This window comes from Carlito syrichta, unplaced genomic scaffold, assembly GCF_000164805.1.
Source record: "Carlito syrichta isolate Samal-C Ts95f unplaced genomic scaffold, Tarsius_syrichta-2.0.1 Scaffold301635, whole genome shotgun sequence".
Classification (NCBI taxonomy): domain Eukaryota; kingdom Metazoa; phylum Chordata; class Mammalia; order Primates; family Tarsiidae; genus Carlito; species Carlito syrichta.
In genome coordinates this window covers 11364-25175 of record NW_007245731.1, presented here as the reverse complement: position 1 = coordinate 25175, position 13812 = coordinate 11364, and the positions used below count along the sequence as shown (strand labels likewise).

At 39.6% G+C, this 13812-nt stretch overlaps 1 pseudogene; it reads right to left on the bottom strand.

Annotated features, from left to right (window-relative positions):
• Window positions 1-566: 566 nt before the first annotated feature.
• LOC103257300 lies at window positions 567-12467 on the bottom strand (annotated as a pseudogene).
• Between the last annotated feature and the right edge of the window lie 1345 nt (window positions 12468-13812).

The window sequence follows — 13812 nt, the reverse complement described above, 5'->3', positions numbered from 1 at the left end:
TACTCTATTCTGTCCAGTAAGAAAACTCCAATGAGATATGAAAGGATGGTGAATCACCTCCAGACAGTTGTTTTTGTTTTTTTAAACCAAAAGCCTTTGCAAATTGTCGGGGACTAAATAGTTAAAGCATGAAACTGTCTACCTAGAAAAGCAGAGTCCAGATAAGAATAGTATGTGTCTTTCAAAGTACAGAAAGTGCTGGTCAAGGACAAAACTAATATGAAATGTTGACAAAATAGTCTGAGTCTGGGTACAGACACTTCTTGATAGAGGGGAAGTTTAATGCTGAAGATTGGAGAAGTCTGAATGCCTGATTGTAATGTGCTTGTATATAAACTTTGGAATAAAGAGAAACGGGGTCACTCGGGGACTAGATCCGGTGCCCTCCCTTTGCAGCTAAAGGAGTCTTGTATTCCTTTTAGTCTCCACTCCTTCTTTCAGGTACCCCGTTAACTCCGGATGGTCCAGACAGCAAATAAGTACCTAGTTCCAGCAGTGAAATTGAACAACTTCTCAAAAATTCACATTTGCTTCAAGAAATTTCAGCTGACTGGTGAGCTTTCACACTAAGTTGAATACTTTTCACCCATGTGTTCCCACAAACGTCGCTCTCTCTCCAAGTCATTCTACTCTTCCAAAAGACCGTACACCTACTCTAAAAGCTGAGCACCCCAGGCCCTGTATTATATCAGCTCTCAAGACTTCAGCTCTTCTCCTGACTTTTCAGAACCTAGCTGAAGGTAGTTCTTTAAAAACAGAGTTCCTCTGTCTCTCCCACAACTTTACCATGATGTATCAGTGTGTCCTGATACTTTCAATGAAGTTTGAATTCTGACACTGGGTTTGGTACTGGGAGATCTTCACAGCTGTCTTCAGAATTCAGTTTCAGGATCTGAAAGTCATCAATTGTATCAAAACATTCATTTTATTTGTATGATCTTTCTCTTCCCTGGAAGCTCCATCTGACTTACCAGTTGAACTTGTAGAAGATCTTAACTCCTCCTCAGACAGAAAATGAATCCATTTCCTTTCCTGAATGATGCTGCAGTCAGAGGAGAATCATCAGGGAAGGAACAAGCTGGCCTTCCTCTTGTGGCTTCCCTGGCCCTGAGGGGAACATCTCATCCTGTCACTGCTTCAGTAGCCTCCTCTCTCTGGCTGATAATGACCGATCCTTTGATGATGACATCTCACTGCTGCTTGGACCACTCACAGACCCAGTGACCACTCTATTTTAGTTTTCAGCATCTTTTGGTGTTGATATGATAACCACTTTTACAACAGTACAATGAGAAAATAAAAGTCAAGGAGGTGACTCTTGAAAATGTCTCTGTCCCCCACTGTGCTCAGTCTATTCTTTCTTCTGCTATCACTGTCGAGACAGGGAAGGTTCAGACACAGAGATGTGTGACTGTAAACCTTGATGGATTCTGTCCTGTTTTTCTATAATACATTCACCAGCAAGTCGATCCTGGTCCTTTAGCTTTTGGTCTTTGATCAAGGGCTGCTGTGGCTTCACTGGTTTATTCTTTTTCCAATTGACAATGTCAGAGGACCAAGTGAAAATTAGGTTTTCAGGTTGAACACTGGATTTCATGTCATACTGCAGCAGCTCGTCTATCACTTGAGAAATAATGCATTTACCTTCTAACTCACTAGAGGTATCCAAGTGTCTTGACTGATATTCCTGAATTAAGCCATTGCTCACTGAGTTCCTCCTTTCTGCAGGTAAGATGTCAATATTTACCCTATTGGGCAAACATCTCAGGTCCTCTGCCACTGTGGGAACTTTTTTGTCCTCTCAATAAATTATGATTCTCTAATTTTTTTTTTTTTTTTTACCCTACTGGCTGTGGCTAGTTCTGTGGCATCGCTCAAGTCTGGTTTGCAGGTATGGACTTTGAGATAGGCAGGTGACTTCAAGGGACCAACAACTATAGGTTTCTCCTGGGATGAATATTTGTCTTATTCTCTATGTCTTGGAAACCTCAGAAAAGTGTGGTTGGGGGTGAATTACTTCGTGACTTGCTTTTGCTTTTCCACAAAATGGCTTGGATTTAGAGTCGCCATTTTTAATGTTATTTCTGGTGGTTTTTTTTTTTTTTTTTGCCTTTGTGGCCTCCAAAAAGGAGATTTGGTGCTTTCTGTAAGGTTGCCTCAGGATGCTCTTCACAGAGGGTCTTTCTTCAGACCTTTTGCTCAAATTGTTCTTATCAGTTCTGACAGCTTGGGCTATAATCTCTTGTCAGCTTTCCTCCAATAATCCAATAAACTAAAGAAGTCACACCTTTTGCATTGAAAGCATCCTTCAGGGTGGCCATTTCATAGACACAGCATCCCAGAACCCAAACGTCAGACTTATAGTTGTAGGGTTTGTTTGAGAACAATTCAGTGCTCAGATTGTAAGGTGTGCCAATCAGAGTGTTTGTCGTGTTACAGTGGCTCACCAACACTCAGACAATTCCTAGGTCACCCACTTTGATGATTGCTTTTTTTTTTTTTGAGAAGACATTTTGAGTTTTCAGATCTTGAAGAAGAATTTGTTTCTCATGTAAATACTGCAAAGCCATGGAGATCTGTACAAACCACTCTCCTACCTGGCTTTCAGACAAAAGCTGCTCTTTCTGCCCATTGAACTTTCGGTACAGATCACTTTCTTCACAGAAGTCCATGATAATGTAGAGCAGATCATCTCAGTCCTCCAAGGACTCCTTGTAGGTGACAAAGTTGGGATGCTTCAACTGAAACAGGAGTTGGACTTCCTGGGCATCCCCTGCATGTCCCCTCCCACTGTGGGGGATTTTTGGTCTCTCAATAAATTCTGCTTTAAAAAAAAAGAAAAAAGAGTTGGGATTCCTGTTCAGCAATTCCCCGCTCTTGGCTGGAGGCATTTCAGAGGTTCAGTTTATTATTATTATTATGGAGATGTGGAGTACAGGTGAGGATTAACTACATAAGTAGGTTGCACGCAGGTGAAGTTGAACTTCTTTTTTTTTCGCTCTCTCTCTCTCTTTTTATTTTAAAAATGTGAGGTACAATTCAGTATTGGGTATGCAAATGTTCATTATGCGAGTACACTTGCTGATGAGGTGTGCCCCTCCCTCCCTTGGTAGTTTCCCTCAACTGCCAATCCTACCCCACCTCCCCTGGCAATTTCCCACTACTGTCAATCCCTTTCTTATAGGATTATGATAATTGTTCTAGGTCCACTTATGAGTGAAAACATATGGTACTCTGTTCTTTTTTTCTGTGATAGATCACTGAGTATGGTAGACTCTAAATCCATCCAAGTTGCTGTGAAGTCCTTATGTTTGTCCTTCTTTATGGCTGCATAATATTCCATTGTGTACATGTACCACATTTTTTAATCCAGTCCAGATTTGATGGGCTGCATGGTTGGTTCCATGTTTTTGCTATTGTGAATAGAGCTGCAACAAACATGTGTGTGCAGGTATCACCTTTGTAGAATGATTTGAGTTCTTCTGGGTATGTTATCAACAGGGGGATTGCTGGGTCAGATGGAAGGTCAATTTCTAGTTCTTTCAGAAATCACCACACTGTCTTCCAAAGAGTTTATACTAGTTTGCTTTCCCACCAGCAGTGTAGAAGCATTCCTTTTTCTCCACATCTTCGCCATCTGTTGTTTGTTTTATTAATGATGGTTATTCTTACTGGGGTTAGGTGGTATCTCAATGTGGTTTTGATTTGCATTTCTCTGAGATTAGTGAGGCTGGGAATTTTTTCATGTGTCTGTTGGCTGCCCATATATCTTCTTTTGAGAAGTGTCAATTCATGCCTTTTGCCCATTTTCTAATGGGACTGTTTTTTTTCTTTTTGGCCCATTTGACTTCCTTGTAGATTCTAGATGTTAGACCTTTGTCAGATGTACAGTTGGCAAATATAATTTCCTATTTTGTGAGCTGTCTCCCTGCTCTCTTGATGGTTTCTTTTGCTTTGCAGAAGGCTTTCAGTTTGACAAGGTCCCACTTAACTGTCTTGTTTCTTATGGTATAGGCACTTAGAGTTTTGATCAGGAATTAGATGCCAGTTCCAATTTCCATAAGTATGTCTACTGCATTTTCTAAGATTCTTATAGTTTGAGGTTTTATGTTTTGGTCTTTGATCCAATTAGAGTTAATTTTAGTGTATTGTGATAGGTAGGGGTCCTGTTTCATTCTTTCTGCATATAGTCAGTCAGTTTTCCCAGCACCATTTACTGAATAGGTTCTCCTATTCCCAGTGGTTGTTGTTGGAGACTTTGTCAAGGATGAGTTGGTGGAGAAAATGAGGCATTGCTTTCAGAATCTCTATCCTGTTTCAATGGTCTGTATACCTGTTCTTGCACCAATACCAGGCTGTTTTGATTACTATAGTCTTATGGTAAAGTTTGAAGTCTGGAAGTGTGATATCTTCTGCTTTGCTTCTTTTGCTAAGGATTGTTTTGGCTATTCATAGTCATTTATATTTCCATATGAAATTTCTGTATTGTCATTTCCAGGTCTGAAAAGAATGATGTTGGTAATTTAATGGGTACTGCATTGAATCTGTATATTGTTATTGGTAGGATGGACATCTTAACAATGTTGATTCTTCCTATCCATGAGCATGGAATATTTTACCATTTGATTGTGTCTTCTTGGATTTCTTTCAGCAATGTTTTGCAGTTCTCGTTGTAAAGATTTTTTACTTCTTTGTTTAGGAAGATGCTGAGGTATTTCATTTTTTGTGGTTATTGCGAATGCTATTATGCTTTTTATTTGAGTCTCTGCCTGCTTTTGCTGGTGAATAAGAATGCAGCTGTCTTTTGCACATTTATTTTGTACCCCAAGACTTTGCCAAAGTCCTTATTCAGTGCAAGCAGGTTTTTTACAGATTCTTTTGGATATTTTTTTTTTTTGAGTTGGAGTATCACTCTGTCACCCAGACTGGAGTGCAGTGGTCGCTCCCGGCCACCACAGCCTTGACTCACTGGGCTCTGGTGATCCTTCCACCTCAGCCTTCCAAGTAGCCGGAATTACAGGTGCGTGCTACCACGCCCGGCTGATATTTTATTTTATTGTAGAGATGAGGTCTCGCTGCCCAGGCGGGTCTTAAACCTGCAGGCTCAGGCAATCCACTCACCTCAGCCTCCCAAAGGTGCGGGACTACAGGCTGAGCCACCGAGCCCGGCTTCTTATGGATTTTTGAGGTATAGGATTATATCATGAGCAAAGAGTGATAACTTGACTTCCTCTTTTCCTATTTGGATACCCCTAATTTCCTTCTCTTATCTAATTGCTCTAGTTAGGACTTCCAACACAATGTTGACCAAGAGGGATGAGAGTGGGCAGCCTTGTCTTATTCCAGTTTTCAGGGGAAATGTTACCAGTTTCTGTCCATTTAGCAATAGGTTAGCTGTGGGTTTATTGTAGATGGTACTTACTATTTTGAGGTATGTTCCACCTATACCTAGGTGTTTGAAGGTTTTTTTTTTCAAGATGGGATGCTGGATTTTATAAAAGACTTATCTGTATGCAATGTTATAATCATGTAGTTCTTGTTTTTATATCTGTTGATGTATTTAATAACCTTTATGGTCTTGCGGATATTGAATCAGTCCTGCATTCTGGGGATGAAGCCTACTTGGTCATGGTGGATGATTTTTAAGATGTATTTTTGGATCTGATTTGCTAGAATCTTGTTGAGGGTTTTTGCATCTATGTTCATAAGGGATATTGGCCTGTAGTTCTCCTTTTTTTGTTGGATCTTTACCTGACTTCAGTAGCAGTGTGATGTTAGCTTTGAAAAATGATTTGGGGAGAATTCCATCTTTCTCAATTGCCTGGAATACTTTCAGTGGGATTGGTATCAGCTCCTCCTTGTATGTTTTGTAGAATTCTGCTGGAAAGCCATCCAGTCCAGGGCTTTTCCTTACATGTAGTTTTCTTATGACAGAGTCAATTTCCTAAGTTGTTATTGGTCTATTTAGTATCTCACTGTCTTCTCGTTTCAACCTGGGTAGGTTGTGTGATGTCAGAAACTCCTCCATTTCATTTAGGTTATCAAGTTTGTTTCCATATAGGTGTACATAGTAACCTCTGATAATCTTTTGTATTTCTTTGGGATCAGTTGTGATTTGATCTTTTGTATTTCTGATTGTGTTTGTTTGGGCCTTTTCTTTCTTATTTTTAGTCATTCTGGCTAGGGGTCCATCAATCTTGTTAATTCTTTCAAAAAACCATCTTTTCGGTTTTTTAAAAAATGTTTTCTATGATACTTTTGTCTTCTATATCCCATATTTGGGCTCTTATTTTGGTGATTTGAATTCTTCTGCTAAAGTTGGGGTTTTGGAGGACATCTCTTTCCAGCTCCCTTAGGTGATTAGTTAGTCTCTCAACTCTTGATCTTTTCGTATTCTTGATGTGTGCTCATAGAGATATATTCCCCTGTTAGAACTGTTTTCATGGCATCCCACAGGTTTTGGTAAGATGTTCTTCATTTTCATTTGTTTCCAGAATCTTGTAATTTCTACTTTGATCAGTGTGGAACCAGTAGTTCTTCAGCATCATGTTGTTTAGTGTCCATGCCTTTGTGGGCTTTGGGGAAGTTGTTTTGGTGTTGATATTTATTTTTATTCTGCTGTGGTCTGAGAAGGTGCATGGCAATATTTCAGCCTTATGGATTTGTTTATGCTTGATTTATGGCCAAGGATGTGGTCAATCTTGGAGTACATTCCATGTGGTGATGAGTAAGAATGTATATTCTGTGGTTGTTGGGTGGAATAATCTGTCGGTATCTATTAAGTCCATTTGGTCTAGTGTCAAGTTTAGGTTCTGGATCTCCTTGTTGATTTTTTGCCTTGATGATCTATCTCGAGCTGTTAGTGGGGTATTAAAGTCCCCTGATATAATAGTGTTAGAGTCAATATCTTTTCTTAGTTTACTTGCCTTATAAATGCTAGTGCTCCTGTGTTGGGTGCATATATGTCTGTGATAGACATTTTTATTGATGGGTTGAACCTTTTTATCATTATGTAGTGTCCTTTTATACCTTTTAAAATTTTTGATAGCTTAAAGGTTGTTTTGTCTGATATTAAGATTGTGACTCCTGTCTTCTTTTGTGATCCATTTGCCTGGAAACTCATTTGATATCTTTTAACTTTGAGTCTGTGTGCATCTGTTGTGGTGAGATGAGTTTTCTGGATGCAGCAAATAATTGGGTCATGGTTTCTTATCTAGTTTGCCATTCTGTGTCTTTTCAGTGGTGCATTTAGTCCATTCACATTCAGGTTGATTATTCAAATGTGATTGTTTATCCCTGTCATGAGGTTCTTTTAAAGGTTTTCCTTTGTTTGCTGCTTTTCTTTTTGCTTTTGGATTGATGTATGTGTATGTTTTCAATTTTGTTGTTGCAATGTATTCTCTGTTGATTCTGTGCTCTGCTGTTCTTTTGGGAAGTGTGTGATCATTCTTTTTTTCCCTTCTTCTGTGCTTAATACTTTTTAAGTGTCTCCTGTAGAGTTGGTGTGAATTCTGCACAATCTTAGGGAATGGATGCCTGGGAAAGATTTTAATTCTCCATCACTAATGAAGCTGCACTTGGCTGGATAGGAAATTCTTTGTTAAAATTGCTTTTCTTTGAGGACTTTGAATATAGGGCTCCAGTCCCTTCTGCTTGCAATGTTTCTGCTGATAAGTCTGCTGCTATTCTGATTGGATTTCCCCAGTGGGTAGTCTGACTTTTTTCTCTTTCTGCCTTTAGAATTTTTTGTTTTGTGTCTACTTTGTGTAGGCAAATTATTGTGTGTCTAAGGGTTGGTCTTCTCATTTGATGTGTTGTGGGGGTTCTCTGTATCCCTTGTGTTTGGCTGGTAACATCTCTGGTGGGATGGGGAAAGTTTTCCTGGATTATGTCCTGGAACACTTGCTCCATGGTATTCTTCACTTTCCTTTCTTTTTCTGGGAAACCTATCAGGCATAGGTTCAACCTCTTTGTATAATTGCACATCTCTTGTAGGCTTTGTTCTTTCTTTCTATGTTTTTTATAGATCAGTTTAATTCTGTGTTCTGGTCTTCAAGTTCTGAGATTCTTTCTTTGACTAGATTAATTCTGCTTTCCATGCTTGTCATCTTGTTATTTATTTCCTGGATGAAATTTTTTATTGCCAACATTTCTGATACAAGTTCTTTCAATGTTTCATGTTCTCTTTCTTGAGTCTTAATCACTCTTTCCATCCATTCCCTAATCCCTATCATAGTTTGGGGCCAGTCTTTGATGAATTCCACTGTTTGAGCTCCAAGATCTGATCTTTCAGGAGTTTTCTCCTTGTTACACTTGAAATTACCTGTGGTCTTTCTTTGGTTTTTCCTCATTTGTGACAGATCTCTTGCTTTTCTCTTTAGTTACAATATTCAGTGACAGTGGGAGAGGCTTTCTCTTCTAATGTTTGTCCAGCCCTCTAATTTCCCCTGATCCAGGTTCTGGATTTGTTCTAATTTGAAACAGTGCTGCGGGTGGGACCTTTGCTCTCTCTTGTAATTTTGAAAGTCAAATAAGGTAGGGGATGGGAGCTAGGATTCAGAAACTACTTGCTAATTACAATGGCCACTGGTTGTGGTATGTGCTCCCTGAGACCCACTCCCCACCACCACACTATATGACAACCCCTGAGTCCAAGGTATAGTGAGAGCAATGAGGAGCACAGAGAAAAATAGAATGAAGTAAGATGAACACGAATTAAAACAAAAAACAAACAAACAAAAAACAGTGAACAATGAAAGCAGAAACCAAAACATAAAACATTTGAACACACACACAGAGACATACACACACACCCCAAAACAAACTGAAATAGCAAAGTGAAACAAAGCAAACAACAAAAAAGGAAAAATAAACACACACACACACACACACACACACACACACACACACACACCCCTCTAGCACAAAGTGAATGGAGAAGAAAAAGAGAAAGACCAGAAAAAAAAGGATTTCAGATTGAACCCTCACATTCATATTGACACACACCTTAAACTGAAAAATAAAAATAAAAAAGAAGAACAAAAGGGCAAAAACAAGCCAGCAACAACAACAACAATATCTGAAAGATGAGCACACAGTCATTCACATACACACATGAACAGAAAACAAAAAATAGAAGAAAAAGAAAAAGAAAAGAAAAAAAGGATGGATGCGGATTAAATGTGAATACATATTCATGCACAAAGGAAAAATATGAAAAAATCAGATGAACTAACAAACAAACAGGCACAAATTTAACAAAAATTAAAAAAATTAAAAGTTAAAAAAAAAGAAAAAGAACCCTGCCCTCTTGCGGCAGATTTTGTAATTGTTCCTCTCGTTTGTTCCTCTATCTCCTGCAGAGCTTCCACCTCTTTCACTCACTCCCTAGTGTCCAGAGCAGGGAAGGAGGAGGGGCAGTGGGAGTGGGTGAGGCTGCAATCCTCCTCTCCCACTCTCATATGGCTAGGGAGATACCTTCCCATGGGGAGGTGTGAGATTGTCTCTTCCCCAGGTATGTCCTCACTACCCGTGGGGGTGTGACAGCCAGGCCTATCCTGGAATGGAATTTTCCTATTGCCACTGATGTCCAGACTCCATCTGGGTTTGTCCCTCTCAGTTGCGCCCCTGCTGTGTGAGTCTGACATTCAGAAGATTGCTGGGGAGGAGGGTGTTTGGGTCAACCTCCAATTCACCACTGATCTCTTTGGAATTCTTCCTCATCCTTTTCTGGCCACACCCTGTGTTGCACTGCTGGATCAGGGTAGGGGATGAGGTGCCTGAAACTCAGCACTTGTCAGGTCCCTCCAAAGTTTGTGCTGTCAGGATAGTCCCTCTGAGTCACGATCAATCCCTGAGTAGTTGATCCACCAGTCACAGAGATAGGGTCTGCTCATATCTCTGTGAGCAAGTCAGAGCATTTCCTTGTCCTATCTTCAAGACGTTGGTGGGGTGTCTCTTTCATCTTCTCTGGTGGGACTCTGTCTCTGGGCTCCCTCTGCAGCCCTTGCTGCCAGTGCCTGGCCAGGCTCTGAAACGGCAAGACAAAGCCTGGAGCCAGCAGTCTCTCCTGCTTTAGTGGTGAGGCAGAGCCTGGAGTTGGTAGTCTCTCCCCACCGCTTCTTCACAGGAAAACTTTTTTCCATTAAAAAAAAAATGGCGCTCAGTTTCTGTGACCTTGCCGGGAGCCGCAATCACTAGTAAAAGTAAGGTAAAAGGGACCTGAAAACAGGAAAAACGCCGGCTGGGAGCAAGGCCCCAGTAAAATGTGGCCATGACGGAGGCAAAGCCCCATGGATCCTGTTGACAGGCCTTCCCTGACTTTGAAGGATTGCGTGCATAGGCTTGAGAATATTCCCTCTTTAATTGAGATAATAGATGCACAAATGGATGATGGCATTTGACAGCAAAAATTATATATAGGCATAATGGAGATGAGATTGCAGCAAAAAGGGTACCCCTTAGAATGTGCAAGGATGTGGAGTTAGCAATAAACCTATGTATAAAAATGTAAAAAGGGCTCAACAGCAAAAAATTTCCCCCCTGAAGGGACAAGGGAATGCAAATTTTGCAACCTTTAGCTAACAAAGGAAAAACAAGTACTTCCTCACACCCTTTATAAGTAACAACATTGACAGTTGTGACTGATGAGGGAGTGAGAAACTGAGACAGGGTATCTCCACAAACAGGTGTTTTTGGGAAAAACAAATCACAGACATGCCTTTTGATTTAAGAAATATGTTAGTTTAATTAGAAAGAAGGTTAAAATTAAAGTAAGGATTAGAATTAAATAGATAGCAGTTATAATTAAAAGATAAATGTTTATTATAGATGTAGGTATTAGTTAAAAATAAGGAATAGGAAATAATTAAGTTTTAAGGTAAGCTTAAAATTATATACACTTAATGTAGGTTTAAAATTAAATATATTTAGGATTAGAAGTAAGATTAGTTTCATATATAAGTGTAGATTTAGACATGTTTCATTTAGAAATATAAAATGTAAAATAGGTGATAAGAAAATAGCAAGTAATATAGATAAGGTGATTAGAATTAAGAAAGTTAAATTTTTAAATTAATAGTATTAAGAATTCATAGTAGGTAAGAAAAGGGTGGTTATATAAAACAAAAAACAAGTCAATATATTGCCGCTAAAAGTATACATAAGGGTAGAATTAAGAAAATAGATTAGTAAAGGCAAAGAAATAGAATAGCGAAGGGAAGAGATTCAGGTGACCTAGGGGTCACAGGATGTGACTGATAAATTGGCAGCTGGTATTTTGTTACACCACCTGGTAGCCGGAAGAAACAAAATGAAACTTTTAAAGGTCAACTTCACCATAAACAAAAGAAAAAAACATGATGTAAACATTTAATGTGTAACATGGGATACATTTTGTGGGTAGAGGGGTCAGTAAAAAACTATATAAGCTTGTAAGAATTGAATGAAAATTGGCAGAGTCTTGAGCTCTCCCCAGGAAGAGGATTCCTGTCGTCTTCATCTTTTCTTTTTTGCCACTTCCCGATTCTCCCCAGTCAGGCCCTGACTCTCTTGTTGGAGCTGGACTCTAACATGACCTGGAAAGTACTAGGGACCAAGCAGAACAGCCGAAGCACCAACTGCTTCACCAGGAGGTCCAGATAACTCACTCAGTAGCTCCCACTTAGTCAGTCTCTTCCAACATCTTCTTCCCAGGAAGTGTTTAGTTGATATATACAAAAAAATGACAATCAGTTTCTGCATTCCATGAATCACTAGGATCCAGGAAAGCCCTGACCACTAGCTCCTTAGCCCTCACTCATTAAGCCACTCACATGCCCACTCACTCATGAGCACGTACACAAAATTTTCCATACACTCACTCACTCACACTGGGACTCGCATAGTCTGATTGGGTCGGCCGTCATCTTCATGACACCCCAAATTTGAACTTCTAACTGGCCCCCACTCCCCCTGGTAATAAACTACATTTTGTGTTGTCACATGCCCCCCAGCTTCCTTCCTCCCTCACTCTCTCAACTAGCAGTTCCCAGTGACTGCTGATTCCTCCCTTGTGCTAATGTGACAGTGTTCAGGGCCCACTTATGAGTGAGAATATGCGGTATCCAGATTTTTGTTTTTGTGGCAGTTCACTTAGTATGATGATCTCCAATCCATCCAAGTTGCTAAAAATCCATGATTTTGTTCTTTATGGCTGCACAACACTCTGTTGTGTATTTGTATCACATTTTCTTTATTCAGTTCACTTTCAATGGGTGGTTTTGCTATTGTGATGGAAATAAACATGTGTTTGCAGATGTCATGTTTAGCAATATGATATATGTTCCTCTGAGTATATTCCCAGGATTGGGATTGCTGTGTGGAAAATTCCATTTTTTAATAACATACTGCCTGCTGTTCTGCCAGTGCTTCAGAATCCTCATCTCCCTGAAGTTGCCTTTACCTATGACCCATAGGTAGCAGTAGGCAGCCAGGAATGAGTCCCCAACACTGGACCAGAGTCAGGATGCTGTGGCAGCAATGGGTAAGGCGGTGGACTGCAGCAAGAGGCCTGAATCCTGCCCTACGGGTGGTTCGCAGGCAGCTGTCAAGGAAGTCAGGCCAAGGTGGAAGGAGGGTGGCCCACAGTGACATCGCTGTGGTAGCAATCTCAGCCAGGTGGTCTCAGGAGGACTTGTCATGGAGAAGTTGCCCAGAGTAGCCAGAGTCTGTATTTGGATGTCTTACTATATATGTTACATGAGTCCCAGAAGAATAACAAAGAAAAAAAAATGTGGCAAATGTAGTATTTGAAATAATGATAAAAATTTATATCAGACTGAAGAATGTTATCAATCAATAGACTCCAGAAGCTCAGTGAGTCTAAAGCACATATAGTAAAACTCTTGGCAGCTAAAGGCAATGAGAATAATCTTAAAACTGAATGAAGGGGGAAGCACTACTTTTAAAGGAACAACAGTATTTCCAACACTAAAGATGGAAGCCGTATGATTGTAACATGACATCCTTAAAATGCTAAAAGAAAATTCGGGTCAAACTACAAGTCTAAACCCAGAGAAAACATCCTTGTCTTGTTTCAGTTCTTGGGGAAAAAGCTTCCAACTTCTGCCTGATAAATATGATGTTGGCTGCTGGTTTTGTCATAGATGGCTCTTATTATATTGAGGAATGTTATTTCGATCTCTAGGCCTAAGAACTGGAACTAGACAAGGATTTCCTCTCTTATCCTTCCTATTTAACATAGTATTGGAAGCCATAGCTAGAGCAATCAGGCAGGAAAAAGAAATTAGAGTTATCCAATTAGAAAAAGAAGTTAAATTATTTCTCTTTGCAGATAATATGACTTTCTACCTAGAATACTCTAGAGAGTCTGTCAAAAACCTCCTTGCACTGATAAATGTCTTCACCAGAGTCTCTGTATGCAAAATCAATGTGTAAAAATCAGTTGCATTTCTATACATCAACCAAAAAACAGGCTGAGAACCAAATAAAAAACAGAATCCCATTCACAATAGCTCCCCCCAAAACCAGCTAAACCAAAACAAACAAACAAAAAAACCCACCGACATTCGACATTCATTAACTAAAGAGGTAAAGATCTTTACAGTAAGAACTACAAAACACTGTTCAAAGAAATCAGAGATGATACAAACAAATGGATGAACATCACATGCTCATGGATTGGAAGACTCAATATTTTCAAGATATCCTTTCTACTCAAGGAAACCAGTAGATTTAACACAATTTTTATCAAATAGCCTGCATCATTTTTCACAGACTTAGAAAACAATACTGAAATTCATATGGAGACAA